This window comes from Merops nubicus, unplaced genomic scaffold (assembly GCF_000691845.1).
Source record: "Merops nubicus isolate BGI_N331 unplaced genomic scaffold, ASM69184v1 scaffold2320, whole genome shotgun sequence".
NCBI lineage: Eukaryota > Metazoa > Chordata > Aves > Coraciiformes > Meropidae > Merops > Merops nubicus.
This window is the reverse complement of record NW_008580686.1, coordinates 114,307-130,343: the sequence shown is the minus strand read 5'-3', so window position 1 is coordinate 130,343 and position 16,037 is coordinate 114,307. Positions and strand designations below refer to the sequence as shown.

General features: G+C 38.1%; 1 protein-coding gene across 1 annotated transcript in view; it reads left to right on the top strand.

Annotated features, from left to right (window-relative positions):
• Positions 1–16,037, top strand: part of LOC103781837 (cyclin-dependent kinase 6) — a 125,506-nt gene that overhangs the window by 12,390 nt on the left and 97,079 nt on the right. The window lies entirely within an intron of this gene.

Here is a 16,037-nt window from a genome sequence, read left to right as displayed (position 1 = left end):
GAGGGATTTTATTTTTTAGCAAAGTCTATTGTTTATGGATTGTTGGTAAATGTTTGTACAAGAAACTTTTGTTATCAGTTGGCAAAAATGAAGTACTTTTCCTAATAGCAGAGTGTGGGTTTCTGTGCAATGTACTGACTGGAGACAATCTGCTTCTAGTCTGAGCTTGGCATTAGTGCACTGAGGGGAATGGGTGGCCATTGTCTGCTTATCCTGTACCAAATTTAAGCTCCAGCAAGAGTAATTTTTCTCAAAACTTGTTATTTTTTTTACAATAGGAAGAGTAGCTGAAGATATCTGTTGGAGATAGCCAGTCATGCAGTTTACAAGTGGTGTAAGGCACCTTTCAACCCTTTCTCAGATGTACTTTGTCTTGTATATTTTTCTCATTTCCCTTCACTCTGTCATATTCATGCCATATAGGATTTGCCACTAAGTGGGCTAATTATCTCATTATTGATAAGATTCTGATTCTACACATAATTTCATATTTCTGGTGTCTAACTTACATTCCACTCTGAAATTATCCAAGACCTGATTGCCTGGAAAGCAATGGCACTATACATTTATCTCCTGGATTTTTCTTTTTTTAAATTTAAAGTTTTATTTTTCCAGAATCTCAAATGTGTCAGCCCACATTGCTTGATAATAGACTGCAAAATTAAAATCGATCAATAATGCTAACAGATTCTCCTCTATCATTTATGTTGAGTGTCTGTTGGAGCTAGTTCTTTTATAGCTTGATTTGCAAACCATGAAAACAGCTTTTTTTTTAATGCAGAACTGCTAAAACAATATAATTGTAGTAAAGCAAATAAGCTACTCTAGTAAGCTGTTTGCATATGCATATTGCATGTGTGTGTGTATGTGGAACAGAAAAAAAACATGAAAATTTCAAGAGTTGGCTATATTTATATCAGGAAGTTTAGAACTATTATTTTTGTAATGTGGATGAGGATTGTTTGACATATAGGACTACAATTAGTTTAAAGTCTGTGTCTTAAAAGTGAACAGTGTTCTTTTTAAAGTTAAAAGAAAAAGTTGCAATGGAATGAGAGCAAGCCAGAGGAAACAAAAAAATCTGAAAAGATAATTGTTTTTAAAAAGTTACTTGACACTGAAAAATTGGAACTTGGAAGTGAAATATCATCTCACTCTTAGGTATAATAAACCAATAAATTTTATTAAATGTATTCTGGGAAGAGTAAATGAAAATTATAAAGCCTGATGTGAGTGGCAAAGATCCCAGGCAATATCCATAAAAGTAAGTATCTAATGGCTTAACTTCACTGGGGCACAATCCACTGCAGCATGCTTTTGAACAGGGGATGTGAATATTTAATTGCAGCAGAACTAATTTTTTTAAACAAATGGCTTTTTTCCTCCTGTGTGCGGTACAAATTTGTATTTTTAAGATTTTAAGGACTATTTAGATGATGGGATTATGCGTGTCCTTTTAATATTGACCCTTATAAAATTTTTCAATTCTTGTGACATTTAAAGTAATTTTAATTGTTCTTCTTTCAAACATGAAATTGCCATCTTTAAATTGCATTATTCACTCAGTTCCAGAACTCATTCATCCCAGAGCACATCCTTTATCGAAAAATATTGCAATATCATTTTGTCAGCTTTTAAATGGAGGCTCTTCTCCAAAAGATTGTTGAGTTTTTGAAATTATTTAACTGAAATTGTCTGAATGCACATGATTATCGTGGCATTTCTAATATATTAATCACTGACATTTTCACAAGCCTGAAAAAGTTATGCTTTGGAAAATCTCAGTCCATGTCACTTCTCTTGTTTCTGAAATGAAATCACATTGGCCATTCACAGCACTGCGCCTAGGTCACTAGCCGTATACCGTGGGGGTTTATGTGCAGAGGCATTCATGGAAATGAAGACTACTGTGTCTTCCCGCATTCAGGGAAGAAAAAAAAAGCAGCTCTGCTGTGTATGTTTCCTCCAAACAGACTTAAGACAGTTATTTCTCAGTCCCACATTTTCACAGTCGAGACGCAGATTCTTATTTCAGAACATATAGATGGCAGTTGTGATGTTTGAAAACCGAGACATGCCTGCATGAAAAGTAGGTAAGGGGAATCACCAGAAAGTTTGACTTTTTCTTCACAGAAAGTAACTTCAATTCTGTGATAACTCAGGAAACAGCTGAATGGACCTCTGTAAAACATATGAACTAAGTCACTTCTAAGTGGAGACAGCTGGGGTCTATTTAATATCCTGTGTAAAATGGTAGAGGTCACCTTCCTGGAATAATTTAGGAGTTTTTATTTCATGAATATCCTACTGCTGCAGGGACCTGGGATGACAGTGAGGCTGCTGAATTAAAATGTGTTCTGAGGAACAGCTCCAGGGCCATAGGTTTCATTCTAGCTCTGCATTTGGTACAGGATGGTAAGAAGGATCTTGCAGCGTGAAGTATCTGGGCATCCTCATACAAGTGTCTGCTTCATGGTTGCTTATTAATGCAGGCAGCTAGGCTCATTTCTTTCTTCCAGTCCTATATATTCATAGGATTCCAATCCTATATTCTGACGATTTAGGCATTGGGATACTTATTGAAAATCATTGGGAAGCGACACTTTGGACAACCAGTGATTCTCAAATGTACTGATGACGCTAAGTACCTCAGTTATTTTGTAATTTGGGACCTTGGTTCTTAAATCATTTATCTTGACAGTTTTATGATGCCTTTTTTATCCTTGCAATTACTATTCACTGTCTAGGACTGTACATTTCCTTGTTGTGCTCCCTGTATCTATTTGGTTTATTTACTCTTGACTCCTTGAGTCTGGAATATTATTTTATTTTCTGATTACTATTCCACTGTATATTGTCTGTATGGGTGAAAAAAAACACCCTTATTTGTCTTTGTAGGCCAGTGCCACTGGTAAGTGTTCACACCCCTCACCCCCCCAGAGAAGCTACATGATATAGCAATTGATGTAATTGATAGCACAGCGACACCTTAATTAAAAGCCTGTGGTGCATGAAAATTCCTATTAAAATTGTACATAAATAATGATGTCCAGTATAGGTACATACATTTTCCAGTGCGAAATTTTAGGGTTTCCTTGACTCCACATTTAAATAGAAGATAAATGGGAGCTCTGAAGAATTAAGATGGGTAATTGTTTCTGTTAGGTGGAAAAAAATAGGGAAATTAAAAAGAACAGTAATAAATAGTGGTGTGTCACTGGAACAGGCAAGCTGACCACAGCCAGAAAATGCTTCTGCAGATTCTGCTGATTCTGTGTGCCCTGTATAGTGTGCAGTGTTGCCTGTTTAGTCAACTGTACAAAGGCTCTAGACCATCAGCTGTTTTGTGTTTCTGTGCTGCTTCCCCAAACAGAGATAAATAGGATAATTGTAGGGTTTGGCGATAGATAAGAGTAAATAATGAGGAGAAACTTCTTCAGCCCTGATGTCTCTTGACTTATTCTTAAAATACAATTAATTACATTAATAAAACAATTCATATATGACCTTGAAAGGTTTAGAACAGTTTCCACCTCACCTAATATTTTTCTGAAGTGATAAAGAGCAAATAGCTTAGGGAGTAGGGTCAGAGCAGGACAGACCTGAAGTGATAGTTCCTGACAAATTAAGGCTGAACAGTTTTGTAACCAACTTGCTCTGTGATTTTAAGTAATCTGCATCCATTGCTTTGTAAGCCCATGCAGCATTTGGAAGCAGACGGGAGGCAGCCCTGCCTCATTCCCAGGCAGATGCCTCCTGGCTCTGTTGGCGCTTTGAGGCAGCTGGAAGCTGCAGAGCGCTGTGGAGCCTCAGCCACCAGACTCTGCTGTGCTCAGACCTTCCTCAGCTCAGCCTGAGCTGACACTGCCTGCCTGGAGCTTGCAGAGCACAGTCTCCTTTGCTTGGGTAGACACACTTTATTTTCATTTGCCTAGACATAAAAATGTTTTAGCACTCCAGGAACCAGACCTTGTTTTGCAAGATTTATTACAATTTCCTCATTTCTTTCAGAAATGTGGAAGATGTTGTTGCAAAACAACCAAAATATGTATTTATGTCTGACGTACACTATCATTTACAAAATGCTGAGTTTGTTTCAAAACTATCCATGCATTAAAATGTAAACCCTCATCTCATGCTGCTAAAACGCTCCCCAAAAGAAACAGTTGCCTTTGCCCTGAAGTAATAAAACAGTCAAATAAAATTTATTGCCAGCTCAGAATGCTACTAACACCTCATTTTCATTGCCAAAATCTGCAAATAATCTTTAATTTGTTTTCTTTTACATATGTGTGCAAGACCTTAAAGGAAATACTTAAAGAGCTATGCAGCCTGTAGAATACTTCAGTCCATGTGCATTTATCTCTAAGTGGCTGGCTCACAGTGCCATGTAAACTGGCTGGAAAAGGAGGAAATGTGCATTAAATGTCTACCTGAAGAACTCAAGGATGAAAGCACCTGAGAATCTTGCAGAAATAGACATTTTTAGTTTTCTTTGCATGTGCTATGAATCAATTTACAATTTAAAAAAAGACAGCTTAGTAGAAGGAATGACTTGACAGCCAAGGAGCTTGTATAGCCACATTTGAATAACTGTGACTGGGAAAAAGAGCAGTCATAAAGTCCTCCTTTTTCAAAACATGTAAGACATAGTGTCTTAAATTCTGATGAAATGTGTAAGGAATTTGCTTGCTAGTGGAAATGAGGATGCCTTTTTTTGTGTCAAGTGTTAATAACAATTGCCCCCTGGCTAAATTTATTAAATCAGAAGAATCTTCTAAATTTCTATTGGAGATTTATTAGTCCCATTTGTTCCTGTTCTGTACAACTTGAATATTAAACTCAATCCTGCAAGCTTGACACAGGTGAAACTCCCTTTCAAATTAAAAGAAATTCTGGGGCTCAGCCAAAGCCAGTACTAATTTCATGAGGTTTAGGTAAAGGCTCTTGTGTACCGACCTTTTTTGGACTGATCTTGGTCTGGGGCAGTTGAGTGAATAGGGCAGGGACACTTTCAGTGTCTTTTTAAGGATTTTTTTTACTTCTCTCATTTTGCTTGAAGCTCCTCATGAAAAATATTTTAAAATATCTTCAAAATCAATTCAACATAATCTGGAATCTCACCAAGTAAAATTGCTCAGTTATAGTCTTCCTGGGAGTCATCTCTTCTAAATTCAGTTAAATTCAAGCGTCTTGTCTAAATTGGTCATCTCAGCATCTTCCATAGAAAGAAGGTATAGACAGTACCCTGCCCCTCCCCAAGTGATTCAACCAACCTACTTCTTCCCCTTGAGCACATGGAGGCTTACATGACCCACTCATACTAAACACCAGATCCCTGAACAGCTCATGAGTTATATCTCTGCCACAGCAGCTGAGAGGAGAGCTCCGCACTCCACAAGCTCTTCTAGGCTGTTGTGTGGATGGCTGGCGTTTGAACTGTCTGATGAAGGTTAGCCAAAGACCGCTGTGTTCAACAGAGTTGTTAGCTTCTTTGCAAGTAAGTGCATTGTAAGTGCTGAATTTGTTACCTTATTTTTGTATTCCCTTAGTTTTAATGCTTTGGTTTTAGAACAAATGTCCCTTCACTATTCTTTCTCTTATAAGTTAAATATTAATCTCTACCACTCAGTTTTAATTTTGGAATGCCACTTGTAAAGAGGAGTGCAACATTAAGATGCGTAAATTTGTCTGTGTCCCAGATATTGTTTCTTTTCCTTACCCATGTGAGCAATTGCCTTTGTCTTTGGATTTTTGGAAATCACCTGAGTGCTACTTACTTTTGGGCAGATGGGATGTGACATGTAACATGCTGAGTGGTGGTGGCAGGACATGAAACAGTGCCCCTGGGAGGTCGGTTGAGTTCATTGTGCTTGCTTCTAGGTTTTGGTGGAGCGAATGGAAGGGTTCCCTGTGTCTGAAGTTAATGGTGCCCTTTGCATCACGGTACACAGGCTTCTTGAGAATACATCTGGTATCAAAGCCCAATCAGTCATTACCCATATCAAGTGTAGCCAAAAAGCACTGTCATCTGCATCTCTATTTTTGTATCTTTTAAATTCATACAGGACAAGCATGTGTGGGAATTAACACATAAAATGTAAGACACCTTTTGGATTTTCACTTGGACTATTGCTGAATGTGGCAACTGCATTCGCTGCCTAACCACCATGCTTGCATTGGAAGTGGGTGGATATCGCTGGTCCATTTTCAGGAAATTTTGAGCAGGTCTAGTGAATCCATAAAGTAAATTCTTTCAGCAGATTTATACGTTTTTTAAAAGTGTTTTTCATGCAGTTGAAATATCTGGTGTTAACTGATGTTTCCATTTGTAAGACGACAAGAACTGTTCCATATCCATTGCTGTTTTCTAGTCCCCCAGGTAAAGATCAGGAAAGGAATAATTGACAGTTTTGTTCATTTCACAATTTAAGGAAAAACAAATATTGTAGTGAATTCTTTGGGATAAATTCTGAACATCAGTTTCAGAGATGTATGGCCATATTGAAGAATTAACTTGAGTCCTAAGAGGTAATCAAAAAGTTAGGAAGGTTATCTGCGCCACAGATAAGGACACTGAGGTGCAAAAGAGGAGCTTACATGCAAGGCCCTGAGTTGTAGAATTCTCACTGCGTGGGTAAAAGCAGCCAGACCAGGAACCACAAACACTAACTACCACAGCAGATACAGTTTTAAACAGAATACAGGGATTTACATTGCTCTGTCCAGGTAATGGCTGGCTGTGAGAAAGGAAGAGAATAAATAACCAACTTCGGCTTTTTGTCTTTCGTTCCATTTGCACAGACAATGTGCAAATTGCACATTTCTTCTTTATTTTTTTCTTCTTCTCTGCTTTCTGAAAGATACCAGATGTATAAGTGAGACAAAGCCTTAGATGATGTATACTTCCTTAGAAGTCACTTAGGTTACCTGCGTGCTGGGAGTTAAGTTCAGCAGTAGTTCAGGGCTAGTGCATTGTGCAAGATCAAGATATATGACAGGGTTTGTTTGCACACTACTACCGTAACTCCAAAATTGCATTTTTGTACTGGCAGATCTAAAAACATCTCATGAAATACTACTGAAAGCTTGTGTTATGACAACTGACTGTGCTGTCATAGCAATAAACAAACAGACTTGGTAAGAAGTTTGCACCTGATTTCCTAGTGGTGCTTGTTTCGTTCTCTTACCAAGGATTTTCTTAGCTGTAATGTCATTCAGGAAGCCAAGAACATTGCATTTAAGAAATTATAAATAAAAATAAAGTAAAATGTAAGCAAATAGGCATGACAATGAACCATGCAATGTTTTACTGTGTTTCACTCCTACATATAGTAATTGCTTTCTGTTTAATACACAGATATATAGCATGTTATATTTAAAAGCCTAGAAATTTCCTTAATAATTCCTTCAATGCATTAGAACAAGACAGTTCAAAGGACTAAAAAGAATTCGATTTTCAAATTAACAGCTGTCTTCACTGACATAGTTACTATTTATTTACCTTGTGCATATCAGTATTGCCAACTTCAGCCAATTTAGCCTTTTTTTTTTTTCTTCAGTCTTTTTATTCTTCTGTTTTCCTGCTTTTTTGCTTTTGCAGTGGAGTTCACAGTATTGCTGAACCATGGAAGTTTTCCTTTTCTGAAAGTCAGCTCTTGATCCTTCTTTGAGAAATAGACCATTTGGTTCCACCTCTACCTATGAAACATTGTAGAAATGTATTTCCTTACAAGGCTTCAATGTGTCAGTGTCTCACAAATCACTGCAACAATACTTTTTCTGAGAGTCAAAACTGTTGTTAATACTAGTAAAAGAACCACAGCAAGACATTTTGTACCTAGTGCTCTCCCACCCCTCCTCATCACCATCACCATAGCTGCTTTGGGCTCCTTTCAGCTGCTGCCAGTACTGGCCCTTCTTTCTGGAAAGCCGTAGAAACGTCATCAGGGCTAAGGTGCATTTGCACCACTTAACAAGCCCTCTCACCTTACTTGTTCAATGACTCTGACAACTAGATTTGCCCTTCAGATGTACTGTCTGTCAGGCTGTGGTTGCTTGTATTCCTCAGGGCTTAGCATACACCGGCAGGTTAATTTGGATTCAAACAGAACCTGAGTTTTGCATACAACCACCATCCCCTAGCAGAACTGACTAACCTGCAGATCATTCAGGACAGAATTCCCTGAACTGATGGTAGACATCAAAACAGTAGACATCCTCTGTCATCTTCTACAGTACCTCCTTCTTGGATTTTAAGTTTCCCCGTGCATCTCTGAAAAGCAAGACCTTGGAATCAAATTTGCATTGGCATTACCACTTAAAAAATTCTTGAACTAAACACCTCAGGAAATGGTGTAATGATTTAAAAAACTATATGAGATGGTACAGAGTATCAAACGGGACATTTGATTTTTTGACATGAATACTTGTTATATGGAGTGGAGGGTTAATAATTCCTTTGTAATTTTTGATATGTTTGCATCACCATTGTCTCAAATCTGTTTTAGCAGAGGACTTTAGAGCCCTAATGGCTCAATGGTTGGACTTGATGATCTTGGAGGTCCCTTCCAACCTAAAGGATTCTATTATTCTATGATTCTAAATGTAGATAGAATCGATTATTAAGCTACTAAGAAATTAATGATAACTTATACTGTTGCAAAATCTTCTGAAGATGAGGGTTTTTTTTAAATTTAAATCTAGGAAAGAGATTATCAACTTATATTTAGATTGACTAGGATTGGCACATGCATAAATCCAATATGTAAACCTAAACGTGGATTCTGCAGCAATCTGACTGTGAGCTACACATGAATAAAGACTGGATTTTGTGCTCTCCCATCTTGTACCAGGATTCCAGAATAACTTCTGTGCTCCTTTCATTTGCATTAAATAAAATCAATGTTCAAGCATAAGTTTTATTTATATATTGAGCAATTTAGGGAACATATAAAGGAACGCAGCCTTTACTGAGGAAGGTATTCCACAAAACCTGAAATACTTAATAAAAGATGCAGTGCCAATGAATCAGAGCATCTTTAGTTTGTCCTGTGAAATGGAAGCTTGTGGAAGCTTATTGTAAGCTCACAGTACTGTGTAACAGCGGCGTACATGACTTGGAAAGGCAATGTACATTTGCTTGCTCGAGGATCACATGAGAGCACTATGAATAGGTCCAACAGCTATTGCTGATCCTAAACAATCTGTCAGCAACTGTCTTTGTTACAGACCATGTTATTTTTCTGATTTGAGGGTGGCTTGGCCTGTCCCTCGCAGGGAGAATCAGGGAGTCTGTTTGGTACGTCAGCGCACAGGAGTAAGTGTACGCACCAGCTGGCTGGTGCTCTCCCTCGGTGATGGCAATTGCTCGGTGTGTGGCCAGTTTGGGTTTAAAATCAATTGCAGTGTGATGAAGCTATTAATGGGCTGGTGAAGAGTTAAATATTTCAAAAAATGGTGAACTGTAGGCTACGTCCTGAAAGTGAAGTTTGGCAAGGCAGGGTATTGTCTGGATTAGTGAGCATGACCAGATCCATTTCTGGTCCTTGCCTATTAAAAATTATCTCCGTTTGCAAACAAGGTGAACAAGAATGACAATGTGAGGGCTCAAAAAGACAGTATGCTGCTATAAACAAGAAGAGGTGCAGAGAATGTCTTGTCAGGCATATTTTTCCCTTGAAGTAAAGCTCTGTAACAACTGCATCTTTTAGTGACTTGGGTGGCACAGTGAGTAAATGTACTTGGCCTTCTCATCTTTTGGGCACGAATCTTGGCTTCTGTTGAAAACGAAAATTAGTTTTGGTGGTTTCATCAGAGCAGACATTTGTCTGCATCACAAAACCATTCGGTCTGGCACCAGGGCTTGTCGTTGCTTGAGTGGGGCCCGGCGCAGGAGAGCAGGGGTGTTGCAGGTCAGGGCTGCAGTCGGTGCTGAATGTTGAAAGCTTGCCCAGTCAGCCCACACTATCGGACTTTAGCCAGTGCTATTTACTTCACTTTCGAGAGCATCTATTTCTCTCTGTCACTTTCTCTGTCTCCCTTCCTCACAGACACTTAAAGAACAAAAACCTCTTTTATACAGCTAAGCATTTAAAATAATTTTTCCAAGTCAGAAAAGGAGAGAGACTGGAAAAAATTACAGCACAAGGCTCAGCTTGCAGATGAACGATTGCCTTGTCATCCTAAAATCCCCCTTCCTTCCCTTAAACTTCACTGGTGAGTGGGCTATAAGCAAGAATATTGGCTGGACTCTGCTGGAGTAGGTCTCCAGGATAGGACTTTCTGCTGCTTTTCTTTCATCCTGCAATTGCTTCTTTGCAGTAGCTCTTTCTGCTCTGTACACTGCAGATAATGAATGAGTGACTGCAGAGTTGAAAACACCTATCTGCATAACATCTGCCTGTCCTAGATAATTTATTTTATGTTATGTTCTACCATTTTTTGCTACTTGCCTGAAAGCGGTTTCTTCTGAAGACAAGAGATCCTGCTAGTCTTTTCTGGAAGGGTAATGAAGCAGGAAAAATGTTCACAGACTCCAAGAACCCAGAATTTTAGATAATAGGGACTTGAGACATCAAGTTACCATGAGCAGAGTAGATACCGAAGCTTAGTTTAACTAATCAACTTTGACTCCAGGTATCCGAGCACCACTGTTTGGAGTTCACAGTGGGCTAGTTTACCATGCTGCAGACCCTGCCTTGCTGTCATGCTGTATGTTTTCAGGACTGAGGTGGGTTGGCTGAGCATCATCTAAATGTCTGCATTATGTTGCAGTCTGCTATGAAGGCATATCCTAAGTATTGATGCATATTGGTGCAGCTGCAGCTGACATGACAAGCGCATTTGGGAGCTCCTGAAGACTCCATATGTGTTTGAAAATGGAATTTGGGTCTTGTATTACTACATGGTTTTACAAATGTTATCCCCCAAAAAAAAGCAATTAAATTATGAGAAACTTTGAATTTAGTGTCCTGCTCATCTGCATGTGCTCTTTCCTTGTCTAAAAGTACTTTGCTAAAGCTCCTTCAAACAAGAAAATTCTACACCTGAAATACCAGCTTTCAGAGACGTAGAGGACTAGGTGATTGCTGGTTAAGATGAGACAGAGCAGCATGTCTTTTTTTTTAGCTCTTTCAGAGCATGAAGCTCTCTCTCCTGTTTTGCTAGGTGGGATATGGTTCCCCTAATCCACATGTTCCACTCCACTTACCCAGCTATTGTTTTCTTCATCTGAAATAAGACACCTTTGTTACAATACCTTAGGTATATGAGATTCCAAGTGGTGACTGGTTTCTGTTCGCAGTCATCTTCTTAAAAAGCAAGAAAAGAGAAGGTAGCTATTATTAAAAGTATGGGAAAGACTGTTGTGTTTTTTTTTTTTTTTTTTAAAGGAGTATGTATGTATTTAAGAAGTTGAGGTGAACAAAGGGCTTGCTGCTGAGTGGCTTCCAGAGAACAGAAGAGTCTAAGGCTACTGCTGAAATTTAGACTCAAAGGATGCCTGCCCGCCATTGTTCAATGCTTTTAGGTATGAGAGGCTGAAATATTGTGTGTTCTTGAAAATTACGGTCTTGTAGGATTAAACTGAGCCAAAGGCAGTGAAAGCAGAAGCTGTTCTGGCTCCCCTCCACATATTTGTCAATACACCTCAATCATGACCCATGATAGTCTTAGTATCCCGATCGTGTGGTGTTTGCATAGACACTGTCAATCATACATAAATTCTGTGCTGGTTTTCTGTCATGTGGATATAAGTACCTTTCAGAATTTGGCTGAAACCACCAAACTCTTTACATCTGAGTCTTTGTCCAGACTTATGAAACCTTAAAACTATAGCATATTATTATGCCACTACTTACCACACCACAGTCTTCATAAACATTTCTCCTACTCATAAACCAATGGCTCCTGTTTATTTTCTCTGTCATACGTAAGCTAGGAAGTAATTCTTCCTAGGAAGACATTGTTCACAAGAAAGGCAAAGTTATTGAAACACTTTAGAGGGCAAGGACTGTGTTTTTATTCAGTGCTGTGAGTGTCTAGCTGAAATGCTGGGGTCTAAACCCCAAGCCCTGAATCAAGATTGACATATGGATGATGCCCACAACCAGGCTGGAGAGACCTTCCTCTTGGTTTTCTCTCAGGGCCTGGCCAACTTTGGGTGAAGACGAATCAGGAAGTTAACACCAGATGCCTTGCCTTTAGTGTTAAAATCAGGTGTCCTGCCTTTAAAGTTAATAGTATAAAAGCTGACTCTATTTGCAGGGAGTGTGGAGAGGAGATTGGGTTACGTTATTGGAAGAGGTCTCTGACTGTCTACTGCAGTAAGAGCTTTCAGCAATGGTGGGACAGGCATCTGAGATCAGGACAGAATGAGGGCTATGTATGTAATGATGTTTTTCTTTGGCAACTCCTATGGTGATTTCTGTGTGGTTGGAATCTAGCTTGGCTTGTCCCTTCCTTTGCTGCATTATGTACCATAAGTCAGTATATTGATTTATTTATTCCTCTTTTTGTTAGTCACATCAGATCCTTTCTGTGTTCTTTGGAATGGTATGATAAAGAAGTCTGTCGTATATGTTTACTGCTAATGTTCTCTTTTGTGTTGGGCTGTGTAGTCAGCAAAAGACCTGCAAAGTGAAGGGATATGTGTTCATGTTGGATGAGTCCTATGACAGCAACAATATAAGCCTTTTGACACATTGTCAGCAAGTATCTAATTCTTTGACCTTCTCTTTGACTATGATCTGGCTAATTTTCCATGTGTACTCACTCACAAATGTACATCTGTTTGACAACAGCCAAGAGAACTGATGTCCTACAATTTTTCAGTTTTTTTTTTTTTTTTCTGTTTCTTGCAGGTGAGTTGGGCTGATGTGTTTGATCTCTATCACTGTTATCTCAGTTTGCTCAGGAAAAAAAAAAGTTTATTCCCATTTAAAGTGGGTAACTTTATTTCTCAGAGCATCTCAAAAGCAATTCTAGCAACATTTAAGGACTTTCTAGAAGTAGTTACCAAATTAGCACCAGCCAGTAGATGCAACAGTTTTCAAAGAAATTGGCATAACTCGTATTTTCTTATAAAAGCATTATGCATTCAGACTGTATATTGTGAAACACGGATGAACTGAGGTGGCATTTGTCAAATTGTGTGTTGTAAGAAGCTATGGAGACTTCAAAATGCATCTTCTAGTTTTCTGTGTTCAAAAAATCTGAAGTATTTTTGTAGGAATACAGGTATTCTGCTAGGTTACAGTAAGATCCGCTAGGCACTAGACACATGAAATTAAACAGACAGATTTGTAGCTGATAAGCTTTTTTTACATTAGTACAATGAACTTGAAAAAATATCTGCATTAAAACACAGGTACTCTATGGCTGTTCAACAGTGTTCCAGTTCAGACCGACACATCAGGCGGTGCATGACTCCCAGCCAAACATCTTGTTAAATACTTGCAGGATTTCCCACAGCGGATCTTACTTTAATCAAGTAATTCAAAGGTCTCTTTTGTAAATACAATAGAAGGGCAGGGCTTGTGTTTACGAAGTACTCAGTATGGAAATCCTGTATTAATTGAGGTATATTTACTTCACTTAGGACAGTGTCCACATAGTAACTCCTTAAATAAAAGGATTATTGCTGTTGCCTGTTCCAGAGAGTCAATCACTCACAAAACTAACCCATCACATACAGAAAGTCATGAGGAAAGGGCATGAGAAATGTGTACTGTAGACAGTAGAGATATTCCAAGCTAAAGAGAACAACTTTAGGGGTGATTTTCTCACAATGGATGTGAAAGAATATAATTTATAAAAAGCAGTTTTGTATCTCTGGGAACTACTAAAGAGACTGTGTCTCTTTCAATCTATTTCCAGAATGATTAGCAGAGGTAATGCCAGATGTTGTCTTTTGCTAATTTTCTGGATTCATATAAGCTGTGCTTTAAATTGTCATCTTTCTAAGGCAGCAGATGTAGTTTCTGTGAGTAAACACAAAGTGCTTCCACCCAGCCCACTGCAGGATCTGGAGTTGTTACTGTTAACATTAAAGCATTTCGAGTTTCACATAAATGTTGTATAAAAAGGAAAAATAAAATTATTACTGAGTAATAATATTATTACTCAGTAATAGATTACTAGAACTGCACTCCTCAGAGTTCTTTATTTTGCTATGCCAGAAAATGCCAGACTCAAAATGAGCGACACACCAGAAGAATTAAACAGAGAATCAGCTTTTCCCTCAACAGTGAGCTGGAAATTGTGTTGCTTCTATATTCTATAGAGTGAAATATTTTTCCCTTTTTTAGTGAATTTTAATTGTGCTATAGTTGAAAAGATAGTTTTGCCAGTCTATTAAATACCTTGCAAAAAAAAGTGTTTTAGAACATTTTTAGGTAAATGTAGGTCAGCACAAAGGAATCATACAGTTGGAAATATTTTCCAGTGTTTATGTTCAGATGTTCAGACCTGTCTGGCTCCTCTCTGTTTGCATGTGTTGGGGTTATAGGCAGTCCGGCTACATTCCGCATTGATTTATATAAATATATTGCAGATTATTAACCTCCAGCCAAATACCAGCGAATTTCACTTTTCAGGAAGGTTTGTGACTTTTCACAAAACCGATTTACTGTATATAGGGTAGCTGTCTTCTGTGTACACTCCATTAAGGGCATCACTAAGACAATTATTTATTTGCCTTTATGAGAAATGTGCTGAGATATTTGCTGTTCCAATCACTATGTTACCATAATAATTTAATTAATATTTGTTCATGTGTTTACAGTTAAATACCAAATAGTCTTCTAGTAGAAGTAAGGTAATCATATCTTCATATTCTGTAACTCCAATTCTCAAATTATTACTCACTGAAAAGCTTTATCAGGCTAAAAGGACTGTGCATGAACCCATTTTCAAAAGATGGTGGCTAATAAACAATTGTCTGACCAAAGATTACTTTGGAAATGCTGTTAAAGTGGGACCACAGTCTTAACATGTGAAATCTGTATCATCTCCTAGTGAAACATACTGCTTTCTTAAATCTAGATTACAGTCTTCACAGATAGTTTTGACACTCCTTATTTGTCCTCCTCTTGTGAAATATTTTGAGACTTAAGGTAAGAAGTAAAAATTCAGTACAAATTGTTTTCCTAGTCTGTCAGACGGCCTCTTTGAAAAGCAGTGACCCCCAGGGCTTGGTGCATGATCTGTTGTCTACAGATCCTGCATATAAAGCCTTTAGTTCTAGGACAAAGAACAAAAATATTGCTTGATAACGTTATCAGAAATCCTACACTTTGCATGAAGTAAGGAAGCAGTTATTCTAAGAGGACCAAATCTGCACAAAATAAAACAATGTAACTGCTATGATGATGACCAAAATAAGCAGTAGTATCGACAGTACTTTGGTTTGTTATCGATGATAGATTCTTCGATTTAACTGTATAGACTTTTTTTCTCCATAAATGTACTCATACATATTCTGAATCTATTGTCAGCTCCTAAAAAGTGATTGATTTTTGGCCTTGCTTCAGAGGGAAAGGCAATGTGATCTGCATAATCTAAAACTAAGTGAATAAACACGTTAGTAAAGTATGTGAGTGGGGAACAATTGTCCTTCCATCTGTAAGATGGTTTTCTATTGTGATTTTTATAGAAGTAGGCCTTGAGGAAGAATAGTGCAAGTTGCTGTATGAGTACAGATGTGAAGCATAGATGGATGGGCAGACATTTATGAAAAAGGTAAAAGAGTGATTAAAGCTGGTACAGCAGATGATGTGGAGATGATGAGAGATATCCTAATTAAAAAGAGAGAACAATAGAAAAGAGAGTAATCAGATAGGAATGTGACCTTATGAAAAGCTTTGCAGATTAATTTGAATTTGATGTTGTGCAATGAGGTCAAATGATAAATTTCAGTAAAGGAATGACATAAAGTGATGAGTGAAGAAAGCTTTCTTAGTGGTGGCGTCACGTGCACAAAGCTTTTCCCAGTTTGTACCCTGACTCTGAAGGTATTCTTTTTGCCCAGGAACTTG